Consider the following 22,604-nt stretch of genomic DNA (forward strand, 5'->3'; position numbering starts at 1 on the left):
ACCTGGCCTGCAACCCAGGCATGTGCCCTGACTGGGAATCAAACCAGCCACCCTTTGCTTCTCAGGCCAGCATTCTATCCACTGAGCCACACCAACCAGGGCACAGTTTTTTACATCCTAGTATTTTTCAGCTTCTAAATGATAATAGGTGTTTCATAAATATTTGTTGAATAAATGCATATATAAAAGTAGAATTCCACTATGTATCAGGTACTAGACCCACAATGACACATGAAGAGCAACTGAGGAATGTTCATACTTTTAGTTATTTCCATATCTGTTTATAAGCTAAATGAGTGATATAAAGTATATTATAAAGTAAAATAACATGAGCCAAACCACGGAGTTATAAAATTCAAGTTTAGGGTTCAGATTTGTCAGTTTGACTACAGGCAAGTCACTTAACTGAACTTCTGGTTTTGTTTAATAAATTGATCTGGTTGTTCTTTCAACTTTAAATTTATAGCAAGGAGGAGACTAGAAAATGTAAACAATCTAAATTGAAATAATACGACTACATCTAAGTGTTCAATAACACAAAGCAAGGAAGTGAATCAGACTTAGCTGAGATTTCAGAGAAATAAAATTAAGAAACACATTTTCATTTACATAAAATAAGACAAGAATTTCAGAAGACTAGGAGTTATTTGTTGCAATCTGGTAATCTTGTTTGTTTCTCAGCCTTATTTCTAGGCATGGGTGCCAATGAACAATGTCTTTTAGCATTAATCATTGGCAAAAAACACTATTATTATGGAGACATGCAAACATCCACTGAAGGAAGTTTCCTGAATGGACAGCCACCAACTTTGCCTCTATGATTTTTCGATGTATGCACCAAGACAGTTCTCAGGGTGAGTTAGCATTCATTGTGCTTACTGACATTTTCATTATCAATCCCCTCTCTGCCACTAGAGGAGAAGACACACTTTGTATTTACTTTTAAAACACCTTTTATTTGGTTAAAATCCAGCAATTAGTAACATGAGATATGGCAATTATTTATTTTCTAATAGACATTATCAGGCCTTTCTTATAATTAGTTCATATTTACAGTAGCAGAATTACATAAATACTGGAAAAAAAAAAACTTCTCTCACACCTGCAAATGCCCCACATCAACTGTAAATCCCTCACCTACAATCTGGAAGAAAAAGGAAGAATGGGAGGTTGCAGTTGTTCTTTTCAAGCTGTGCCTTTTATCTATTTGGGTAATTTTTTAAACAAGTGTTATACTTCACTGAAAATGTAAAATAATCACTTGAGGAACAACAAAGTGTTAATTCTAAAATGTTTATCACACACCAACTTTGAGAAAGGATCTGTGACATAGGTCTCTGCTTTTTGAAAATTTATTTTTATTGTATTTTCCCAGTACAATGTGTTCCCCTGATATTGCTCTCCCAATCACCACACTGTTGTCTATGTCAGTGAGTCCTTTTTCCTTTTCCCTTGATCCCTCCACTCCCTACCCATCCCTCCAGTGCAGTCAGCCTACTTATCTACCTATAAGTCAGTCTCTAATTTGCTTGTTAGTTCAGTTTGTTCACTATGTCCCACACATGAGTGAAATCATATGGCATTTACTTTTCTCTGACTGGCTTATTTCACTTAACATAATGTTCTCCAGGTCCTCTATTCTTTTATCTAGACTATCAGTTAATAGCAATTTTTGATGAGGAAAACTCCAACCAGATATAATATTTGATTCCAAAGCATCCTTTCTTTGAGACCAGCTGTCAAATTCATCCTAAATCTAAATTGTATTATTTCTAGTAATGTAATTTTGGTTTAATTATTTTATCATCATTACCAAATGATTGGTAAGATCTGTTTTATGATTTTCATTAATGTTGGCTAGGTATAATTAGATGTTAATGATGTAAACCACAGTAACTATACCTTAAATTTGTTGTATGTTTTGAAAAAATATGTGGTTAGGGGATAATAAACAAAGTTCCAAGGCTCAGTTAAGTATTAGAAGACTCCTTTCTGCTCTTCTCTGAGTTCTAGAATGACTATGAGAATAAGTGATTCCCACAGTCACACAGACACAGCTGGATTCTTCTGTATTTAATTATCACATGTACCCATTTGTCAAACGGCAGTCTGCAAGCTAAGGAGTGACTGAAATACAATTTTTGTAGACAAAGTTTACAAACTCCTCAGGTTTTGGAAAAATGATTTTCAGTTGCCTTAATATTACAAACTTCTCTTCTTTCAAAATATTTTGTTTTCCTCTTAAGACTGGGATTCATTAATGAAATAAAATAATTCTTGGATATAAAGTTGTGTGACTGATCTGAATAGGAAAAGTCACCAGCTCTGATGGGAAATGAAGCACTGGTAGACTTGCATAGCCATACCCGTGTCTGCTCAAGTTTGAGATGAGAGTAATATTTATATAGATAAGGCGAAGAAAAGAAAATATACCACACAAGGAAGGATATATGTTGATATTTTGTCTGGCAAATTTATTTACCAGGTTATATTTTTTCATGAGAACCTTGGCCATTCCCAGATGTTTGTGTCATTTGCATAGCATTTCTTGATTTAAACATAATCATCATAAAGTTCCAGTATTGCACATGATGTTTCCTGCTGGTTATGTCAAGTTAAGCAAATTTTCCTATTATTCTATCAGATTTTATCTCATATATTTATTATAAATTTTGATAAATGCTTCATCCTGAATTTTATAAGATCTTTATTTTTCTTCTTTTTTTCTGTTTATGTAGTGAAATGTATTAATTATTTTTGTAATATTCATACAACCTTACATTGTTGCAATAAACAAACTTGGTCATGGTATTTTATTTTGCTTATAAATTGTTGGATTTTGTTTCCCATAATAATCATTTTTATTAACATTTTACTGGTGAATATATATACACACACACACACATACATATGTATATCTATATGTATATGTGTATGTGTGTGTGTGTATATATAAAATCTTATAAGTTATGAGTATTTAAGCTTCATATTCTAAATACTTGCATATTTCTTTTGAACTCAATATTTTTAGGTGTGCTGCATATTCCAGGAGTTTTTCTGAAAATGTATTTAACTGTAGTATATGAAAAATAATTTTTCATTCATCATTTCTATCTTTGAATTTCAGTTAATTGCCTACTTAATTTTTGATCCTCAACTATATTCTGAATAGTTGAGATAGTGATGCAATACAGTCCTAGAGATGTGTAGTGTTATTTAAAATAAATATTTATGATTTTTTTCTTTAGTTGGTTTCCTCAAAGAGGTGACTTATTAATAAAGTTTGTGTTGTTTCCAAAGTAATTTGAAACAAATCCAAAGAGTCTTTCTTCAAACATTACAAATCTACCCAATTAGCCTTTTCTATTATTAAGCTCTCCAATCTTGTAAAAGCATTCACATGTACTTTCTCTGGGAAGCAAGATTATAATCCATATCAAAGGAAAAAAATTAGTAGAGAGGAATCAGGACTTAAATGTGAAGGGGAAAAACATGCTAAGAGAATATTAGAATAAAGGTGAGAGTGAATGGTTCTATTTGAAGAGTAGAAGGTCTATACAAAATCTAATATGCTGAAAATAGCTATATGTAATGATTACCTTCTCCAAGCCAAACACTTGACATACACAGTATCATTCAACTCATGAGCAACCCTTTGAGGCAGTGTTATTGTCATCATTTAAAAAATGGAGAAAATAAAGATTGAAGCCTGTAGGTAAAGCTACAACTAATAAGAAAAAGAACCAACTAATGTCTGAAAAGATTCTCTGGGACCCAACCATCACTCTTAAAACTAAGCTCTAAGTATTCTCCCTGAAAGGAATAGGAGGAAGAGATGAAATGCCAATATTACCCTGGGACAGATGTGTCCTTTTGTGATATATTAAAATACTATTGATTTCTTCAAGATAATGCTTGATCAACAAACCTCAAACAGTTTTTGTCCAGCTATATTTATTTTATTGAGAAATTATCTTGCAAGCCTGCACAGCTTCACAGAGTATTGTGAAAGTCTACTAAAGGAGTCCACAGTGTTGCAATTCATTCTTAGAGGCATAATTTCATCTGTAATGATAGAGAGACACGAAAGACAAGGGAACACAGGTAACATGCATGAGGAGATTATAAACAGTTAAGACTGATTGCATAAGCTCTCTAAACCAGGGTTGAATACATCATTTGTGCCCAGTGCAAACAAGAAATGGTTCTTGTTCAAAAGCAGTCAATAATTTCTTATTAAAAGTGCCAAGATATAATGCTTCATTACTTCTCCTGTAATCTGTCTCTCTCTCTCTCTCCCCCTCCTTCCTCAACCTGTCATTGTGTTTTGAGTAGTTATTTTGTGTCATTCTCAATAAAAAGTTAAAAATTTTAATAACACATATTCTACTCTTTATTTTAATATTGCATAATATCTGTTATAAATACAAATGTAAGAATTTTAATTTTAGGCAGAACTACTGCCACTAAACAATTTATATTCATAGCCCATGCATGCATATACCAGGACACTAAAAGCACTGCCTAAAGCAAGTTCTAGTTTTTTTTTTGAAATATAAATGACATATAATATTATATTAGTTTCAAGTATACAGCATAATGACTTGATATTTGTATACATAGCTCAACTCTTTTTAGTTCATGATATACTCACATTTTATCAACGTTCTCTACCATAGGTTTACTAATGAGTAATTAATAAAGCCAGTCCTGTTCTTAACTCATATACTTTTAAATAGAGGAAAAGTTTGATACGTTCTTCAAAGTGTCACTGCTTACAGGTAAAAAGATAGAGATCCCAATTTTAATATCGCTATCTCTTTTCCACATATAGGGCAACAGGAAATACAGACCAGAGTCTGGGTCTAGAAGAAGCATTGCGATTTCATGAAATATTAAAGGACTATTTATACTGTCATACTGACAAGTCATTTTAATTTTGCAGGTTATCAATGAGATTTCATCCAGAAATTTATTTTAAAAGTAATAGACATCATATTCAATGTCCAATAACATATTTATAAAGTATGATTGTAATAGTGGTAGCTTTTTTTATTATACTTTTTTTTTTATACTGGATGAAACAAAATAACATCCTTTAACATGTCTATAGAGATAGTCAAAATTTCTTCTTAAGTGGGAGTGCTTAATTATCCAGAAGATCCCAACAAATATATGTGTTGATTTCTTTTTCCTGATTCAAAGTTACATGTGAAATAAAAAGTTAATTATCACAACTGTTAAAAGAATAAATCTTATTCAGAGACAAATGTATTTAAAAAGTAAATAAATTAATAAAAAAAAAAATTAAAAAAAAAAAAAAGAATAAATCTTAAATATTGTAACTGTGTGAAGTGATAGATGTTTTAATTAGCCTTTTGGCGGTAATCATGTCATGGCATATGTGTATGTGTATATAGACACACACATCTTGAATCACTTACATTGTACAACTTAAACTTACACAGTTATTATCATTTATATCTCAATAAAGATGAAAACATTTTAAGTAAAAAAATGTTGATATTGCAAAAAGAAAATTGACATATTAAATCTTACCATGATTTCATCTATATTATCATTAAATGACTTGAGGTGAATATCAGAAAATTCAGTATCAAATTAAATTGTGGGTACTTCACTCAAACATTCCTTCAGCTTACTCATGGAGGTACAAACACAATGAAATTGCTCACTTTCAATTAACTGAAATAGTCAGAAATTTTTCCATTTTTTATGTTCTTGCTAAAGTGACAAAGTAATTATTGTCTATAAGTTTAATTTGACAATTATTCAAGACATAGTTGATTTTTCAATTATGTAAACTTTTTCTTTAAATCATTAAATAACTGTTTTATATCGAAATCACAAGCACTTTCACATAGAGTTGAATTTTTCCCACTCACCCTCTAACCTTACCTTGCATGCATGATTAAAGAGCAGACTATTTCTCTCTCACACTCACATATTTACTCAGAAAAAAAAAATCTTCATTTAATATCCCCATAACAGTTTCTCATTTTAAAAATTCTGAGGAATAAACAGCATTCTATAATCCTATAGCAAAACACTGAGTGCCCACAGCTGACAAGCTAAAATAACTGATGCCTCTGAGTCTACTCCTTCCAACTGGGTTGCAAGCTCACAAAAAGTCAATTGTGAGGAACTTTCACTTCTGGCCTGGAGGATATGGCTTGTATCAGATCAATCCTATGGTGAGAGCCATTATAGGAGGTATATAAATCACTACCACCAGCCACCGTCACCACCACCATCATCTCCAAGAGTAAGAGCATCAATGAGTAATTAAGGTAAGTTGAATGGGCAAAATCCTTGGGCAAAGGAAAACCCCTGATGGGAGCCTAACACTCTTGATTCTTTTCCCCCATGCTGTCCTGTTAAAAGAAAGCTGTAGTAGGCTCGAAAAAGGCAGCAAGAAAGCTAATGACTATGGGAATTTGTAATCATGTGGGGATTTTGCTAAGGAATTTTCCTTTCAATGCCTTACCTTACTTAACTGATTTAGTTCAGAAATATAGGTGACAATATTTAATAAATAAAAACATCTTTCTATTAATCTAATGACCAACATAATAAATTTTACTTCATCAGAATTTGTTAATATGGTTTTCATTTCTCTGGCATTTTTAGTTTTAAAAACAATTATACAGCAAATTTCATAACATAGCAAGAGTGTCTAAACTAGAACGTGCCTTACTTTTAATTTTTATGATCACCTAGAGATCGAATCCATTGTACAGTTTAATTTGCATGAAATATCCCATTATATAGCTCTGCATATTCTTCAGGCTGATACTCTATTCCCCAGCTAAACCTTTCTCATAAGCAAAATCGGAACAACCTAGTATCCCTTCACAATAGTTAATCTGAATGACCCTGAGGAGTTTCCAATGCTCTCTTCTTTACTCACTAAGATTATGGAAATATGTCATTGAAAGCCACTTTAATGGAGACATTTGGCTTATATTCAATACCAAAATCAAGACAGATTATCACAGCGGCTAGTCAAATAGTAATTATCTGGCTCTAGCCCCTGGGGAATGATTGGTACTATTTGACACCACATCTAGCAACTGTCAATATCTAACAGTTTTCTTTGAAAATTCAGAGTTAATGTCAAAAACAAAAGACAAATGCAAATCAAAGCCATGAATTCTTGGACCATAATAATTTGCTTGCTATTACTAACAAAACACATTCAGAAGACTTAACTTTTACAAGGGTGAGCCTTTAGGTATGTGTCTGCTCATCAAATGTGCCTGTGGGAAGTATTATATTTATTTCCCATGGGAAGAAATAAGAAAAAAAATTAAAGTTCAACTTAACACAGAAGGTCAGTTGTGAGCTTCTCGTTATATTATGCACTTCTAACAGTTGGTTTGAGTAAGAGACAAAAAATAAATAAATAGATAATATACAGGTTTCATTATAAATCTGTATATTAAAGTATGATTCAGTATCTGTAAATAGATCAAAAACCCAGGAAAAAAGTAACCTTAATGTAAGTCAGAAGAGTATTGTCATATATCATAAATTCTATGACCTAAAAAATTTTGAGATGCATCAATGATTTAACAACATTTTAGACAAAACAAGCCTCACCATAGTATTAAACAATATTAACACCATTTTAACATATTGGTGTTAAAATATATATTTGGTTACAAATACTGAAATATAAAAAAAACTGCATGTTATAATGAGAATTTATGATTATTATCCCAAAAAGTCAGAAATTATATTTATGCTGAATCACAAACATGAAAGAAAACACAAAACTCTTAGATACAGAGAAAAAACTTATACGTGTTTAGTGGGAAATTGTATATCACTCTCACAGCAAATTATAAAATTCCAGAATCACAAAGTCATGTACACTGAGTGGACATATAAGCCTAGTAGATAAATGACTGGTGATAATTCAAGCTTAGAGAAAAGGGAATTTTGCAATGTGGGTACCATGTGCCCTGTCAGTGGGAGAGTCAAAGATGAAAGTTAACCATGTTTCCTTAAGGACTGGGCCACTCTGGGTAGAAAATAAAACGTACAAGCGAGCGCGCGCAAGAGATGTTATTGCTCTGCAGTTGTTACTGTTTTGATACTGAAGTCATTTTCTGTGATGGTTAATTATATGTGTCAACCTGACTGGCCATAAGGTGCCAACATTAAACATTGTTCCTGGGGGGTATGTGAGGGGGTTTCTGAATGAAATTAGCATTTGAATTGGTAAATTCAGTAACATAGGCTGCCATCTCAATACAATGAGCACCATGAAATTCTTTGAGGTCTCGAATAGAACCAAAGGCAGAAGAAAGACTTTGCCCCTATTTTCTGCCTCACTACATGAGACTCATCCCACGCTACCTTGTCTGGCCCTGGGACTGGAATTGACACCATTGGCTCTCTTTTGGAATCAGGCTTACGAGGGCCTCCAGCTTACAAACAGAAGACTGTGGGACTTCTCAGTTTCCATAATCATGTGATTTAATTCCTCATCATAAATTTCCCTTTATATTGGTCCTGTTTCACTGTATAACCTTAATATACTTCTCCAACCTAAAAGGCACATTGGATGCTTTGATAAAAGTATGGTTCCCTGACAGAAAGATATAATATTTTAGTCACCTCCATGGTCCTTGATAGATAATGGGTTGTCAACAATTTCCTAGAATTTTCATGGTCTTTGAAGAGGTTGCAAATATTTTTCTAATATTGTCTTACATAACAAGGTTCTAAGTCTGTGGTCTTTGTCCATCAGATTTTCCAGAGAGACAAACTTTTCCCATTTTTTGACTTTCCCTTGATCTCTATTCTAGCATGTACATAGATAACAAATCCAGTGATTCAAGTAAGAATCACTCCCCAAGTCATTTTTATTTTGTTGTCTGAGTGTCTTATGAATGCTCCTAATTTAGCTCTTACCTCGCAATGACTATTGCCCCACTTTTTGGGAAACATTACTCCCTCTTTCCTACCCATATTTCCTAATATTCTGGACTTTTTTCTGGAATATTTTTATATCTTCCTGCAATCATAAAATCAAAGCTGTACATGACATGAGAGATTAGTAGGAGCAAGTTATTGGGTGGAGAACTTTTTTTGTTTCAATTTCATGCAACTAATTTTAGTTCCTAAGAAAATTATCACCAATATGAAAAAGTTGAACCTTTTCAGTCATTGAGAAGGTGATGAGCAGTTCCTTAAAACATTACTGACAGCTTTGATTACAGACCTTACATTTGATATAGGAGTATGTCATATTATTGATATGTTTAAAAATTTGGCAATACATCTAAGATTGTTCTCATTTTTCCTAGGAGAAAATACTGGAGCTACTCAACATGGTGGTATAAAATAGAAAGGAAATTATTTATTAGGTACTGTAAGTCAAGCTTCACCGCAGGTCACTACTATAAATGAAATCTATGCTTTGCAGAGCTTCTGACATCAGCAAAATAAAAACAACTGGATCATACTTTATCTGAAAATGATGCTAAATTTCTTCATCAAAACTTAAAAGTTATTATTTTGCTCCTAGAACAATATATGCAAATGCCTAATTATCTATATGCTATGGAAGACAATGTTTAAAGGTTAAAAAATAAAATATTTTTAGTTAATGGAAAATATACTATACAAACATGCTTCTGGTGAAATTAGCTTTTGAATTGAGTTTTGAAAACAGGTTCTTTTCCCCACACCTTATTTTCTTATTTTTGTGAAAAATAGTATCTGTATAAATAGTCCCAATAAAGTGTTTATCAAGGTCTTGGAGTAACTGATACAAGTTTAGAAATGAAACATTAAAATGGCTCCATGCGATGCTCAGTTTAAATCTGATACCCTTTGGAAGATAATTTATCTCAATGTATTTGTATTCAAATTGAATCTGAACTACTTCCAAATAAGAATTACCTGCTGACTTGATGAGAACCAGAACAAAATAATAAAATTATACTTGTTGACTTTTTTTTTGCTCTTTTAGTAGTTGCAGATTCATTTGTATGATTTTTTACAAAATGGTAAACCGCAGTAATCTTATAAATGTTTGCCATATACCCTAATAAGTATGTTTAGAACAATTATTCTGCATTAACATTTAACAATCTAAGTAAGTACACTATACCTGAGAAAAGTTCCATAGGAAATTTGAGTCAAATCAAAACATATTAACATAGACTTTTTCCTTTTTTTTTTTTTTTTTTTTGCATTCTCTCATTCCACCCTTTAGTAAGAAAAATGTTTGCTGTGTGCCAACCACAGGTAAATACCAAAGAGTCCATGGTGAAAGAGACATAGTTCCTGGAGTTCATATTATTACATCATTGCCAAAAAAATAATTTACTGCAAAAAAACTACATATTGCAATAAGTGCTAAATTTTAACTCTGTAGGTACAGTAGAAACAGAGAGTAGAGAGTAAAAGCACACAACAGAGAGTAACTCCAGGTAACTTCATGACATAGAATGTAAGGCTCATGAAGGTAGGGACACAGTATGCCTCATGTGCCATCATATCCCTAAGGTTTTGCAGAGTATATGACCCATAGTAGCATTCAGTTAATATTTGTCAACTGCATGAATAAATGACTAGCATATCTTTTCTACAGTGCCATTCAATATCCTTTCTAAGTACATCACTTAAGTATAGAATTGAAAGAAGAATAGGATTCTACAATACCATAAAAAGAATGAGGACTTTTTTTTCCAGAAAGAAGAACGAGTAGTAGGTAAACTAGTTAAATGTGGGAAAGACTGCAAAACTGAAAGGCTAGCATGGCTTCAGCAGCATTATCATTCAGCAGCATGTATCAGCATTATACAGCCAGACTTATGTTGGAGTTATTAGCACAATCTACTTTGTGGACAATATTGTAGGCCAAAGAAAAGCTAGATATTTTTTTCCGAAGTCATCCAGTGGGAGCGCATTTCTATGAAAGGCTTTTAACAATTCTAAACTACTAAAGTGGCCTTAATGGATTATAAAAGAGAGTGTCATTTCATGTTTTGAGTTACAATCCACCTTCAATATTCCTTGCTATACACATCTATTGACTAACGTTATTTGGACAGTATAAGATTAGATATTGAGTTTGGATTAGGAAATATAAAACATTATTTAAATCTTTTTTCTTCATTTTCTAGAATTTGAGATCACATGCTTGCCTTCAGTAAAGACTGTAAAAATATATCCAAGTCTGTTGATTAATGAATTCAGATACTGAGAATTGAGGTAACAAAATCTGGGATGGCAAGGATTATCTGACTATAATTTAGAGACAGGAAACACTTAATGAAGGAAGATGCTATGTCACTGAAAAATGTGGAATTATCATTAAATCAGACACTGTATCCTAAGAGAATGCAAAAGAAGTTTATATTTTAAAAAGATTAAAAACATGAATAATGAATTTTATATATCAATATTAATGGAAGTTGCAAACTCATGGCCATTGGGCCAAATCTTCTTGCAATATTCTTTAAGAATTTGACCACCCATGCTCTACCTAATCACAGGCCCCAACACACTTTATTATATCATTTCATTTGTATAAATGTAAGTTATTTCCTGGTCACTATAAGCACCTGAGTTTATAATCCTTAAAAAGGAACTGAAAGGGAAAAAAAAAGAATAGAAAGCTTTCAAATGCATGTTGTGTAGCAAACTAAGTAAAAAGGCATAGTTTCTAAATATCAACTTTATTTTATTCTTACAAATAATCTAAACTGATAGCCAAATTATACTTTCTGCGAATTTCTTAAATACAGTTTTATTGAGATATCGCCATACATATTCAATTGCATATAATCAGTTGCTGCTTTCACATTATAATGATAGAAATCATATGGCCAGTAAAGTCAGAAGTATTCTTATTTTACCTTTTAAAGGGAAGTTGTGAGTACCTGGTCTAGATAAAATAACAGTGCAGCCCTGGCTGGTGTGGCTCAGTGGATTGAATGCCAGCCTGTGAACCAAAGGGTCGCTGGTTTAATTCCCAGTAAGGGCACATGCCTGGGTTGCGAGACAGCTCCCCAGTAGCGGGTACGCAAACCACACATTGATGTTTCTCTCCCTTCCTTTCTCCCTCCCCCCCCTTCTAAAAAATAACTAAATAAAATTAAAAAAAACAATGCAAGGTAAAGTTTTTTTTTTATTATGTTAGATCCTATCACATAAATATATAGGGACTTACTATGTAGTTTGTCTTATTAACACTTGCACAGATCCTTTGTGTTACAACTTGTCCAAAGATGTCCTGCATGAATAAAGAGGCAGATATGAAATTCACTTATTGAATTATCAACAACATATGATTAGCATAATTTAATGAAATCTGAAGAGATCATTATAAAGGTGATCAAGCTACCCACCTGTCATCTTAAAGTAACACCACTTGCACTGAAAATTAAGTGAAGTAAATACCTAAAACTCAATAGAAATTAGCAAGCTGAATTTTTAAGTGAAGTATAAAAATAAGAAGAAAAAGAAGCATGGCATGAAAGTAGATCTTAAAAATAAAACTAAATGCACATTCCGACCTTGAATATATCTCCTGAAAATATTGTCAAGTATAAGGAAAGAGGAATAATAAATCATGTCATCATCAATCCAGCTTCATTTTCAGTGTCTGTCTGTCTATCCATTTGCCTTTTAAAAGAAAGTGCAGATGCAGATTTTAAAGCACCCCACAACATGATTAATAAGGGCAGCACAGTAAAGAAACATAAAACTGCCCTGTCTCCTTCATCTGTTCTTCTGGTGCAGTGATTAACCTTTGAGTTTATGAGTATTTTTGCTCTCATTTCAGATAAAGTATTTTATGAGTTCTTCCCTTCCAGGCAACTTGGATTAAACTTATCAGGCCCAGGAAGATAGTGACCCATAATGGCTATTTCTTTTGAAATCATAATCTTCCTTCTTTATCTGCACATTCTATGCACAAATCAGATGGAAACATCAGAGAGATATGAGACAACTTGTTAAGGTCATATTTTACACCATATACATCATTCATGCTTAATTTATTTGCAGACCCTCCAAAGACAGATTGCCATACATTATAAATGCTAAGAATATGAAAATATCATTTTTGCCCCCCATTAATTCCCATTTGGAATGGCTCCTGACTTTACAAAACTTTTTGGCAGCACACTCACTGATGACTGATCACTTCTTTTCAGTGTAGAAATAGGGCAGAAGCAAGAAGATTTATTTTTCAGTAAATTCCTAATGAAATAGCAAAGTATGTTGGGGTAACTCCAACTCCCAATACCATCCCAGCCTCCAAAACGTAGTCAGTAAAAAATGTCTGACTTCACCAATATTTTGAGACTGTACAGACATCTCTTTTGAAGGGTTGTTTAACTCAGTTTCAGAGATTACACCCAGTCCATGATAGAGGAATCAAGTTAACTTCTCTTTCTACTTTCAGGCACTTGCTATTTTCATGTATGTCAAGAAAAGACATCATCCTGTTACCTCTGCCACATGTGGGCGGTCACACACCATGTACAGGCTGAACCTTATCTGATGTAAGTCAAGACCTCCATCTCATTACAGGGTACCCCATTTTGATTGTCACCATGTCTTTCTTCAAAGCTAGATAAAGAACACCACCAGCAGAAAAACAAAAAAATAGCAAAAGAGCTTTTTCTGTCCGTGAACTTCTACTGTAATCTATATGTCCTGATGAAGCAGTACTGCAGAAAAAAGGAGGGGCAGAGACAGAAGAAATGAGCCAAGTGTAGGTGGGACTTAAAATATTCTATGAAATGCGCTAGTATTGGGAAGAAAAATAACAGAGGGGATTCCCTGGTAACACACTGTATCTTTAGCAAGAGCTTCTGTTGTTAAAACAAAACAATGTACACACACCAAAATTATAAGAATAATTTCTTATAAGCTATTTATTATATTAAGGGAAGGTGTCTGAATGAGCCAAGGGATGGTTCCAAGCCAGAGATTTAGAAACTGAGTGCATCACAGAGGGCAGTGTGAGTAACATCATATGCTGCTTTACGAGATCATGACTTGACCCACTTCCAGTGGGGCTGTGATTGATATTCATGATGGTGCTTGCATCTACCATATGGTATCATACGTTTATTTTTGTTTGATAATATTTCCTGATAATTCAACTGCTTCTCAAACATTCTTTTAAGAAATTTTGTAAATAAGGAGCATGTTTCTCTACCCAGAAAATGTGTATCTTAGATTTTTGATAAAAGTTCTCATTAAGAATTATTGTCTTCTTCATAGGAAAAAAAAAGTCAATTCTTCTATCCAAATAATGATTCACAGAAGAAAACTGAAACAAATTCTGGGACTACTTTTAAACACACAAAAATGCATACATATTTCTCAGAATTGCAATATTTGTTTTCCTGAGAAAGACATCAAATCAGCAGTTCTGAAAAAAAGTCTATAGTGCCAAGTTGTTTTTATTTCCCCTACTATTGTGAATGCCACATATACCTACCTGTTTCCATGAAAGCTGGTTTGAACAGGAATCATACTGGCAGGTATGGTAGAAAAAATACAAAAGGATGAAGAAGCAACTCTCTAGATTGAAGCAGGACCACTTTTCTGCTGACCGGCAAGGCTACCTGGGCAGAAAACCAGAGCAGGCCTGTGCTGCCGGAAGCACTGGCCCTCTGCTGATGCCTCACATCCATCACTGCGTCCGGTAAGACCCTTGACATCTGTATGCCCCTGTCAGGATAACTTCTGTAAAACAACTTCAGAGTCACTACGTCCCTCTGACTTGGAATCAAGGAAAGAAATAATCATCAAGGCAACTATTTCTTTCCTTTATTCGTGTATATACCTGTCACCATAAAAACACCCAGGTTACTCCAGGTCAACCACTGGGCCCTATACCTCCGTTCATTCCATTTTTCACTGTGTCCTGACTCTGAAACTCTCTCTTCCGTGCTCTGTGATCGTCATTTCCAGTAATCAGCAACATCTTTTGCAACTTAGGCAATTTATCTGAAAGTTTTATCATCTTTCTCTAGTGGAAAATTGAGACTTGAGGTACATCTTCTCTATATAAAGGAAGCTTTTCTTCTGACTTTATTCCTGCTACTTTGTCTTAAGAAAAATAGCAATCTTTTCTACTTTTCGTGGTCTTTAACTTCCTTCACCCATAAGAATACCAGTTTTTGAATGTCATGACATCATGCTAAAACATATATCACCCATGCTTATAGAAGTCATCCACCAGGTCACAGGACACTTCTTCTATTTTAAATATTTTACCTTCTGGCTTACTGTCTCTTTAATTCACAACATTTCTTCCGCATAGTGATTTCAATATCTATGTTGATGAAACTTGCAGCAAACCGGTCACTCAATTCAGTGATTTTCTTGTCTCTTATCCCATGAAATCTTTTCAATCACATGATGATACTCTGATCACACCTATCCCTACTCATAACTACAGCCAACCTTAAACTCAACTTCAAAAACTCCACTCTCCAAAAAAATTATTTCCATCTTGCTAACTTACTTCATTAACTTTTTTGTCTCCAATGATTTTTGCAGCAACTGACATATATAATACTTCAATTCATTTAACCTACTCTCTGTGGTTCCATCATCATTCTCTCTTATTTTGCATAAATTAATCAATCAAATATACTCAATACTTCTTTATCTGACATCTTTAAATTCCTTTCTCTTTTTTCATGTTTTTTTTGGTTACCACCCTGATTTTGCCCAATTTTTTTTAAACATTGTTTCTATATTGGTGGCAAGAAAAAAAAAGTTAACAGAAAAACACAGTCAAATCTTCTAAATAAATATTTCATAATTTTCCCCTCATATCAAACTCAAACTATCTCAAAACCTTTCCTGTATTCATTCTCTTAGTTGACTACCTTGCTTCCTATTTCACTGATCAAATAGAAAACAATCTTTATAAGTGTCCGTCACTCATTCAGCCATCTACATGTATCTATATTGATGTGGTCTGTCTTTTCTTTGGTTTCTAAAGAAGACATAGCTGGGATCCTAGTAAAAGTAAACCCTACTACTTGCGCACTAGATTCCATCCCCTCTTACACACTCAAAGACAGCACATTATCATTTTTTTCACCTGTTTCATCATTTTGTTCTTTTTTATCTGAATCTGTCCACCAGTATAAAATCATTTATATTTATCTAATTAAAAAATATCTTAAACTTAACTTCCTCTCCAGAATTTGCTCAATTTTCTCCGTCTTTTTATGGCAACATTTTCAGAAAGAAAATATTTTACTAACTTTATCCTTAGCTTCCTAAACTTTTACCATTGCTATGGCCCAGGGCTCAGTTCTCAGACTACACTTTTTTATCTTCATCAGGTCCTTTGGCAATCTCATCTAATCTTTTGGTTTTAAATACCATCCATATGCTGATAACTAAGAAATATATAGCAAAAAATATGATTATTTTCTCCTTAAACTTCAGACTTTTATACCAAACTCATACTTGATGGTAATCTCCACTTATTTATCTAATGGTCATTTTGACCTTTACAAGTTCAAAATTCAAATGCTTATCTCCTTTAAATCTATTCCTTTTATACTCTTTATTATCTCAGTTTTTGGTAACTCCTCTCTTCTAACTGTTCACGTCAAAAACTGAAATCCTTCTTCCTTCCTTCCTTCCTTCCTTCCTTCCCTACTCCACATCTAATCAGTTAGCCTATGTTGTGTGATTTTTATTCAAAATATACCACAAATCCTATTACCTTTTACCTTTCTAAGATTATTGCCCTATTCCCATAAACTAAGATCTTTTAATCAATTTCTTCCTATAGCTTCCAAATTGATGTCTGTGCTTTTCCCCTTGAGCACCTTAGTCTGGGTTCAATATTGCAGCTAGAATGATCCTGTAAAGACTAGGTCAGATCTTATTACCTCACTGTTCAATGCCTTCCAATTGTTTTTTATCCTACTGGGAGGAAAAAAAAAACAAACATAGTTCTTACAACAGCATGTAGAGCCTTCCAGGGCTTGACCTCTGTTCCTTTCTGACTCATAGCCTACTACCACTTTATTCCTCTTTCTTTTTGGAACATGACAGGCATATCTCAGCCTCGAAGCCATTGCTCCCCACTGTTCTCTCTGCCTGGGGTGTTCTCCCCCTAGATGTCTACTTCACTCGTTTGCTCATGCTCTCCTGGTCTCTATGCCAATAACACTTACTGATAAAGATTTCTTTTATCCTCTACAAAAAACTGGCCCCCAGGTGGTCCCTAGCATATCCCTAGATTTGTCTTCATAGCAAATCATACTGATCACAATCTAATATATCTACATATTATTACTTTCTTTTGGTATGTTAAGTATCTCTTGCACTAACATGAATTTCATGAGGACAGGGATTTTAGAGTTGTGTTAGCCTTTGTATCTTGCTGCCCACCCATAGCTTTATCTAGAACAGTGTCTGGTTTATAGTAGAGTCTCAATAAATATCATCTAAATGAATAAATGAATATAAATATTATTTGTCCTCCACTCAGTTCCTGTCCAATTTTGAGTGCCATAGAAAGAAGAAAAAGAGACAAAACTTTTCAACATATTGTGATGTTGGGAAATGCTCTGTCTGGTTTCAGGGACTGCAGCCTTGCCGACAGGCAAGAGGGCTCCAAGGCTGGAAATAATCAAGGAGGCCTTGGGAAAGCAGGCCACTGAGGAGATAAAACCTGTCCTCCTGGTAGGGGTGCAGCCCTTGCCTCCCTCACATCACCCTGCTTGGCCCTGTGAAGGTCGGTTGTTTATGATGGGTAAGTTCTCTTGCAAGGAGAGACGACCTAAGCCAGACATTGGCTGGTATGCGCAGAGGGACAAAGACTTGAAGGACACGGAGAAAGGGCCAAAAGGCCCGCACCCCTCGGCTTGGCTTGGACACGGCCAGAGTTCTCATTCTATCTGAAACAAGTCCCCTTATCTCTTGGTGGCTGTGCCCCACCCACCTGGCTCAGGCATGAAACAATACTAAAGGAAGGTACAGCCCTAAACTAGAGCTGGCGGTTCCCAGGGAAAATCAGGCCTAGAAGTAAGTTCCTCTAAGCATGCTTGTTCTTCCCTCAAAAACTATGATAAGTAGCTCATACTGGGAAGGAGATTTACATTATTCATAGACTATGACCTGAGGCAGATCTCTTGTGTTCCTCCAATTGTTACCTATGATCTCTATCTGTTTTCTGTAAACATAGCCTTTTGACATTGATTGATGAGCTTTGCTGTATAACCCTATGCAAATGGTTCTCTATAAAAGCTTTTGGACAGGGGCTTGGGGGCCTCCCCACTAGAGGGAAGAGCTGTGTTCCTCTCCTGACAAACAGAGAAGAGTTTGCGACGACTCGTGTTTATTCCCCCATCCGTGACAACCCCAGGATGGGCTCTGCGGGATTCAGAGCCCCGCTGCCTCCTCAGCTGGCCCCGAACAGTAACCCTTACATCCAGGAGCATCCCACAACATTGTAAATTTTATTAAACATTTACTATAACAGACTCAAAGAACTACAGAGCCCTGTGTCAACATATAACACATTAGAAGGGAAGGCCCTTCTTCCCAATTCTCTCTAGTTCCCGCTATTTATCTGGCAACCCACATCATCAGCATTATTTTGAAAATATTTTGGATGGGCAGTGACCATAGTGAGCTTTTTGCTTTACATTGAAGAGCAGAGAACATAACTTTGCAGGAAAGAGAAAAAGATACAGAAACAGTATGTGAGTACTGCAAATAACATAAGCAACAAGTGTACTCTTATTTTCCAGGGATGGGAAGTTTGGGCCAGTAAAAATTCCTTTACACTGAAAATTCTTCTATAAGTAAGGTTAAAGATTTTAGTTGTCATCACAAATGATGTTATCACTTAGGGTACTCACAGACATTTCTCCCATTGGCACAAATGCCACAGACAAGCTGACACTGGGCTTTCGGGGGTGCCTCTGTCATCAAATACAGTAAATTTTCAAAAAGCCTAAATTCATTGAAAAATTGTCATCTTCCTCAACCATACATAATAGTTCATTATTTAAGGAACATAGAATTTATAGGAACTTATTTGAAACTTATAGTTCATAATTACAGGATATTTACAAAGAATTTTCTTGCAACCTTTTTCTGCACAGGTTTCTTTCTTCACAAATGTAATAAAACAAATACTAAATCATGTCTATTCTTAATGGCATTATCTCCAATTTTGACCTTTTTTACTCTGAGAAATATTCTGATTCCCTGTGTAGAATTTATGCTCTTACTGGACTTACAGGTATCAATAATTTCACTTAGAAATAGAAGTATTTATTACAAGCTCTCTCTTCTCTTAGAAGTGGGACAAAAAGGACTTCAAGGGACAAAGGTCACCCACTCCCATGTTTACATCCTGAACACATTTCATAGTGGTTGTCACTTAGTAGGTTTTTGTTTGAAAGTTATAGGTTGCTTAAAAAAATAATTATTTTTCTTGTTATTTACCACAAAAGCTTATTTTGTATGATGCTAATATGGTCTCATGAAGTGAACTCACAAGTTCTACAATTTTGATTGTGTGTTTTGTCCATTAAGAACAGTGTCCACATTTTAAAATAAGAGCCATTACTAATTTGAATTGTGAACACCATCTTAATAGCAATTTTACATTTATTAGCATTGATTGAAATGATAATTCTGTATAGAAAATGGGTAATTTCTGAAATACTGTAAGGTTGCATCTAGTAAATAAAGGGCTAAAGTTATCAGGAAGACCCAGATGTCCTCCTTAGAAGAAGACATTTTAAGCTTATTTCTTAACACACTTTTGTTTTAGATAACTGGCCTCTTGAGACTAGGAACTGTACTTTATTCATCATGGTTTATCCCAGTGACCAAGAGAGACCTCAACTAAGAGTCTACATCCAGGAAGGAAATTGCTGTCTCGGAGCTGTGTCTCCGGATCGAATGGCGGTTCACAGCATCAGGCTAGAAGAGAGAGAGGGCTCCAAGCTAACATGCCTATGTCACCGGGGCAACCTGTTCTATTACATTCATCCTTTTCAGGAAATGTGAACCAGATGTTCTTTGACCATGTGAGACCAAGGCTCTGCATCCAGAAGAAATCTTTGCCTTTTGTTTGTATCTGTTGCTAACACCTGCCTCATTACCTTTAACTCCCCCAAGAGCCTTCTATGTGGCATTCAGAGGAAAAAAAAAAAAAGCAGAAAAACTGACTAGGAATTGCAAGAAAGGAATTTGCCATTTTGCTGCATTTCTGACGATGATAGAGATTAGACCCTCAGTACCACCCAGGAGAGGCAACTGTGGCAAGGGTAGAACTTGTAATGCAAACTAGAGTTTATTTATGGAGCTCAACATTTATAAGCTTTCACTGTTCCCTGGCACAATGTCCTCTTTTCCTCCCCACTTTGTTCAAAGGAGCTGTCAGGTCAGGAAAGGGGAAAAATAAAACAAATGCTTTTTCTCTTTCAATGTCCCAGTGGGGGAGCCCTGCTGAAATGCCAGGCGTGCCCTGCTGCTTTCTGCATCAACAGATGGCAGAGGGCTGCTTCCCTTGTATTTGTTTCCCATTCAGCAAATTGCAGGTCACATCTGGCCTAGCCTCTGTTTGGTCTGAGAAGATGGAGTTCACATTCTTTATAGGTGGCTGGCTTAAAAAAAATAACAAAAAAAGAAAAACAATATGTGTGAAAGAGAAAGGAGAATAGAAATAAAATAGAAAGACAGATAAGCCTGTAAAAAGGTGATACGGAAATATGAACAGCTGGTATGATTTCAGCAAACCATGTAGCCAGACTCTGGCCAACAGTGAATGGAACAAAAATCGCAGAGGCAGACAAACAACCCAGGAGAGTAGAAAATCAGCTTCCAGATGTAGCAGGGAAGATACACACACAGTTCAGATTAACGCGCAGAGATGCTGTGTTTGACCCTTATTTTTCAACTCTGATTTTTAAAAGTAACATTTAGGAAAATTATTTATGCTTTAGAGTTGTAAAATACACTTCTACTATATTGCCCTAAATAACTCTAGCTCCCATTGGAAGATTGTTAAAATTGAGCACAATTCAGGTAAATGGTCATCCAGGCAAAAAATTGCAAGAGGAATCATAGTTATATGCTTTGAGGCAGTAAGAATGTTCCTGAGTAAAATCCTGGTGGATACAGAGAGCACATTGAGAGCTGTCAGAAGGGAGGGATCCGGGACTGAGTGAGAAGGGTTAAGAGATTAAGCAAAGAAAAAATGGGAGGCATGCCATGGATACAGACAACAGCATGGTGATTGCCAGAGAGGAAAAGGATGGGGGGAGGTTGAAGAAGGTAAAGCGGGGATAAATGGTAATGAGAGGAGATTTGATTTGGGGTAGTGAACACACAATACAATATACAGATGATGTATTATAGAATTGTATGCCTGAAACCTGTATAATTTTATTAACCAATGTCACCCCAATAAATGTAATTTTAAAGAGTCACTTCTCTCATAAAAAAAGAAATGGCACTCAAATGCCTGCAATAATTATCACTTGGGGTTTTAAATACGTAGACATCAGAGCCTCAGCCCTAGTTAGCTCCCCTCTTGTGTTAGGAGCCACGTCTGTCCTCCTCTGGTGTATAACTTTCAATCTGACTTCAGATGCCTCATCTTCCATGAAATCACAATAATTCATAAAATAAAACCCTTCAGACATAGCCCCATGTTCTCTCCACTTCTAAATATGTCTTCCTTTTTTCAACCTACATTTTTTCTCTTTCTTCACCGTTATTTTTGTCTCTCAATTTTCTTACTGTATGTCTATCTCTATTTTGTCCTTCCTCTCGGGATGCAGAGTGGCAGGCATGAGAATCAAGTGGGCAGGCCAGTGAGAGAATGAGTACCCATTTACATCAGGAAAGGTAAAGCGAAATTTGTTATAGTATGTATGCATTCTTAGCCACTTAACATGTGTCACATCGTGCTGCTACTTTTATTAGTTACCTAACACTTTATGTGTTACTGTTAACATTGTTAATATTGTATCCCTAATACTGTATTTACCTTAAGTCTCATGTATTTTTTAAGTTTTATTTTTCAACAGTTTTAGATTGAGAGAAATTATGAAGAAAGTGGAGAGAATTCCTACATACACCAAACTTAATTTCCCTTATTACTTATATCTTACTTTATTGAGGTATATTTGTCACATATTTAAACCAGTGTTGCTATATTATTATTAAATATAATCTATATTTTATTTAGATTTCCTTAGCTTTCCCTAATGTTTTTTTTCTGTTTCAATATCCCTTCTAGAAGACCACATTGCATTTAATTGGTATGTGTCCTTAGGTTCCTATTGACTGACTATTCCTTAGACTTTCTTTGTATTTTACATCTTTTACAGTGGACAGGAGTATTGGTCAAGTGTTCATAGAATATCCTTTAATTAAAATGTATCTGATGTTCTCTCAAGATGAGACTGGGAGAATGAGTTTTGGGAGGAAGACCACACAGGTAAAGTGTCATGTCATCACATTATGGCAAGGGTGCTTGAAATTATCACAATTTATGACAGTTTTTATAAACCTTGATCACCCGGATGAGGTCGGGT

Source organism: Pteronotus mesoamericanus, unplaced genomic scaffold, assembly GCF_021234165.1.
Source record: "Pteronotus mesoamericanus isolate MK-2021 breed Mesoamerican mustached bat unplaced genomic scaffold, CSHL_Meso_final contig_182, whole genome shotgun sequence".
Lineage (NCBI taxonomy): Eukaryota > Metazoa > Chordata > Mammalia > Chiroptera > Mormoopidae > Pteronotus > Pteronotus mesoamericanus.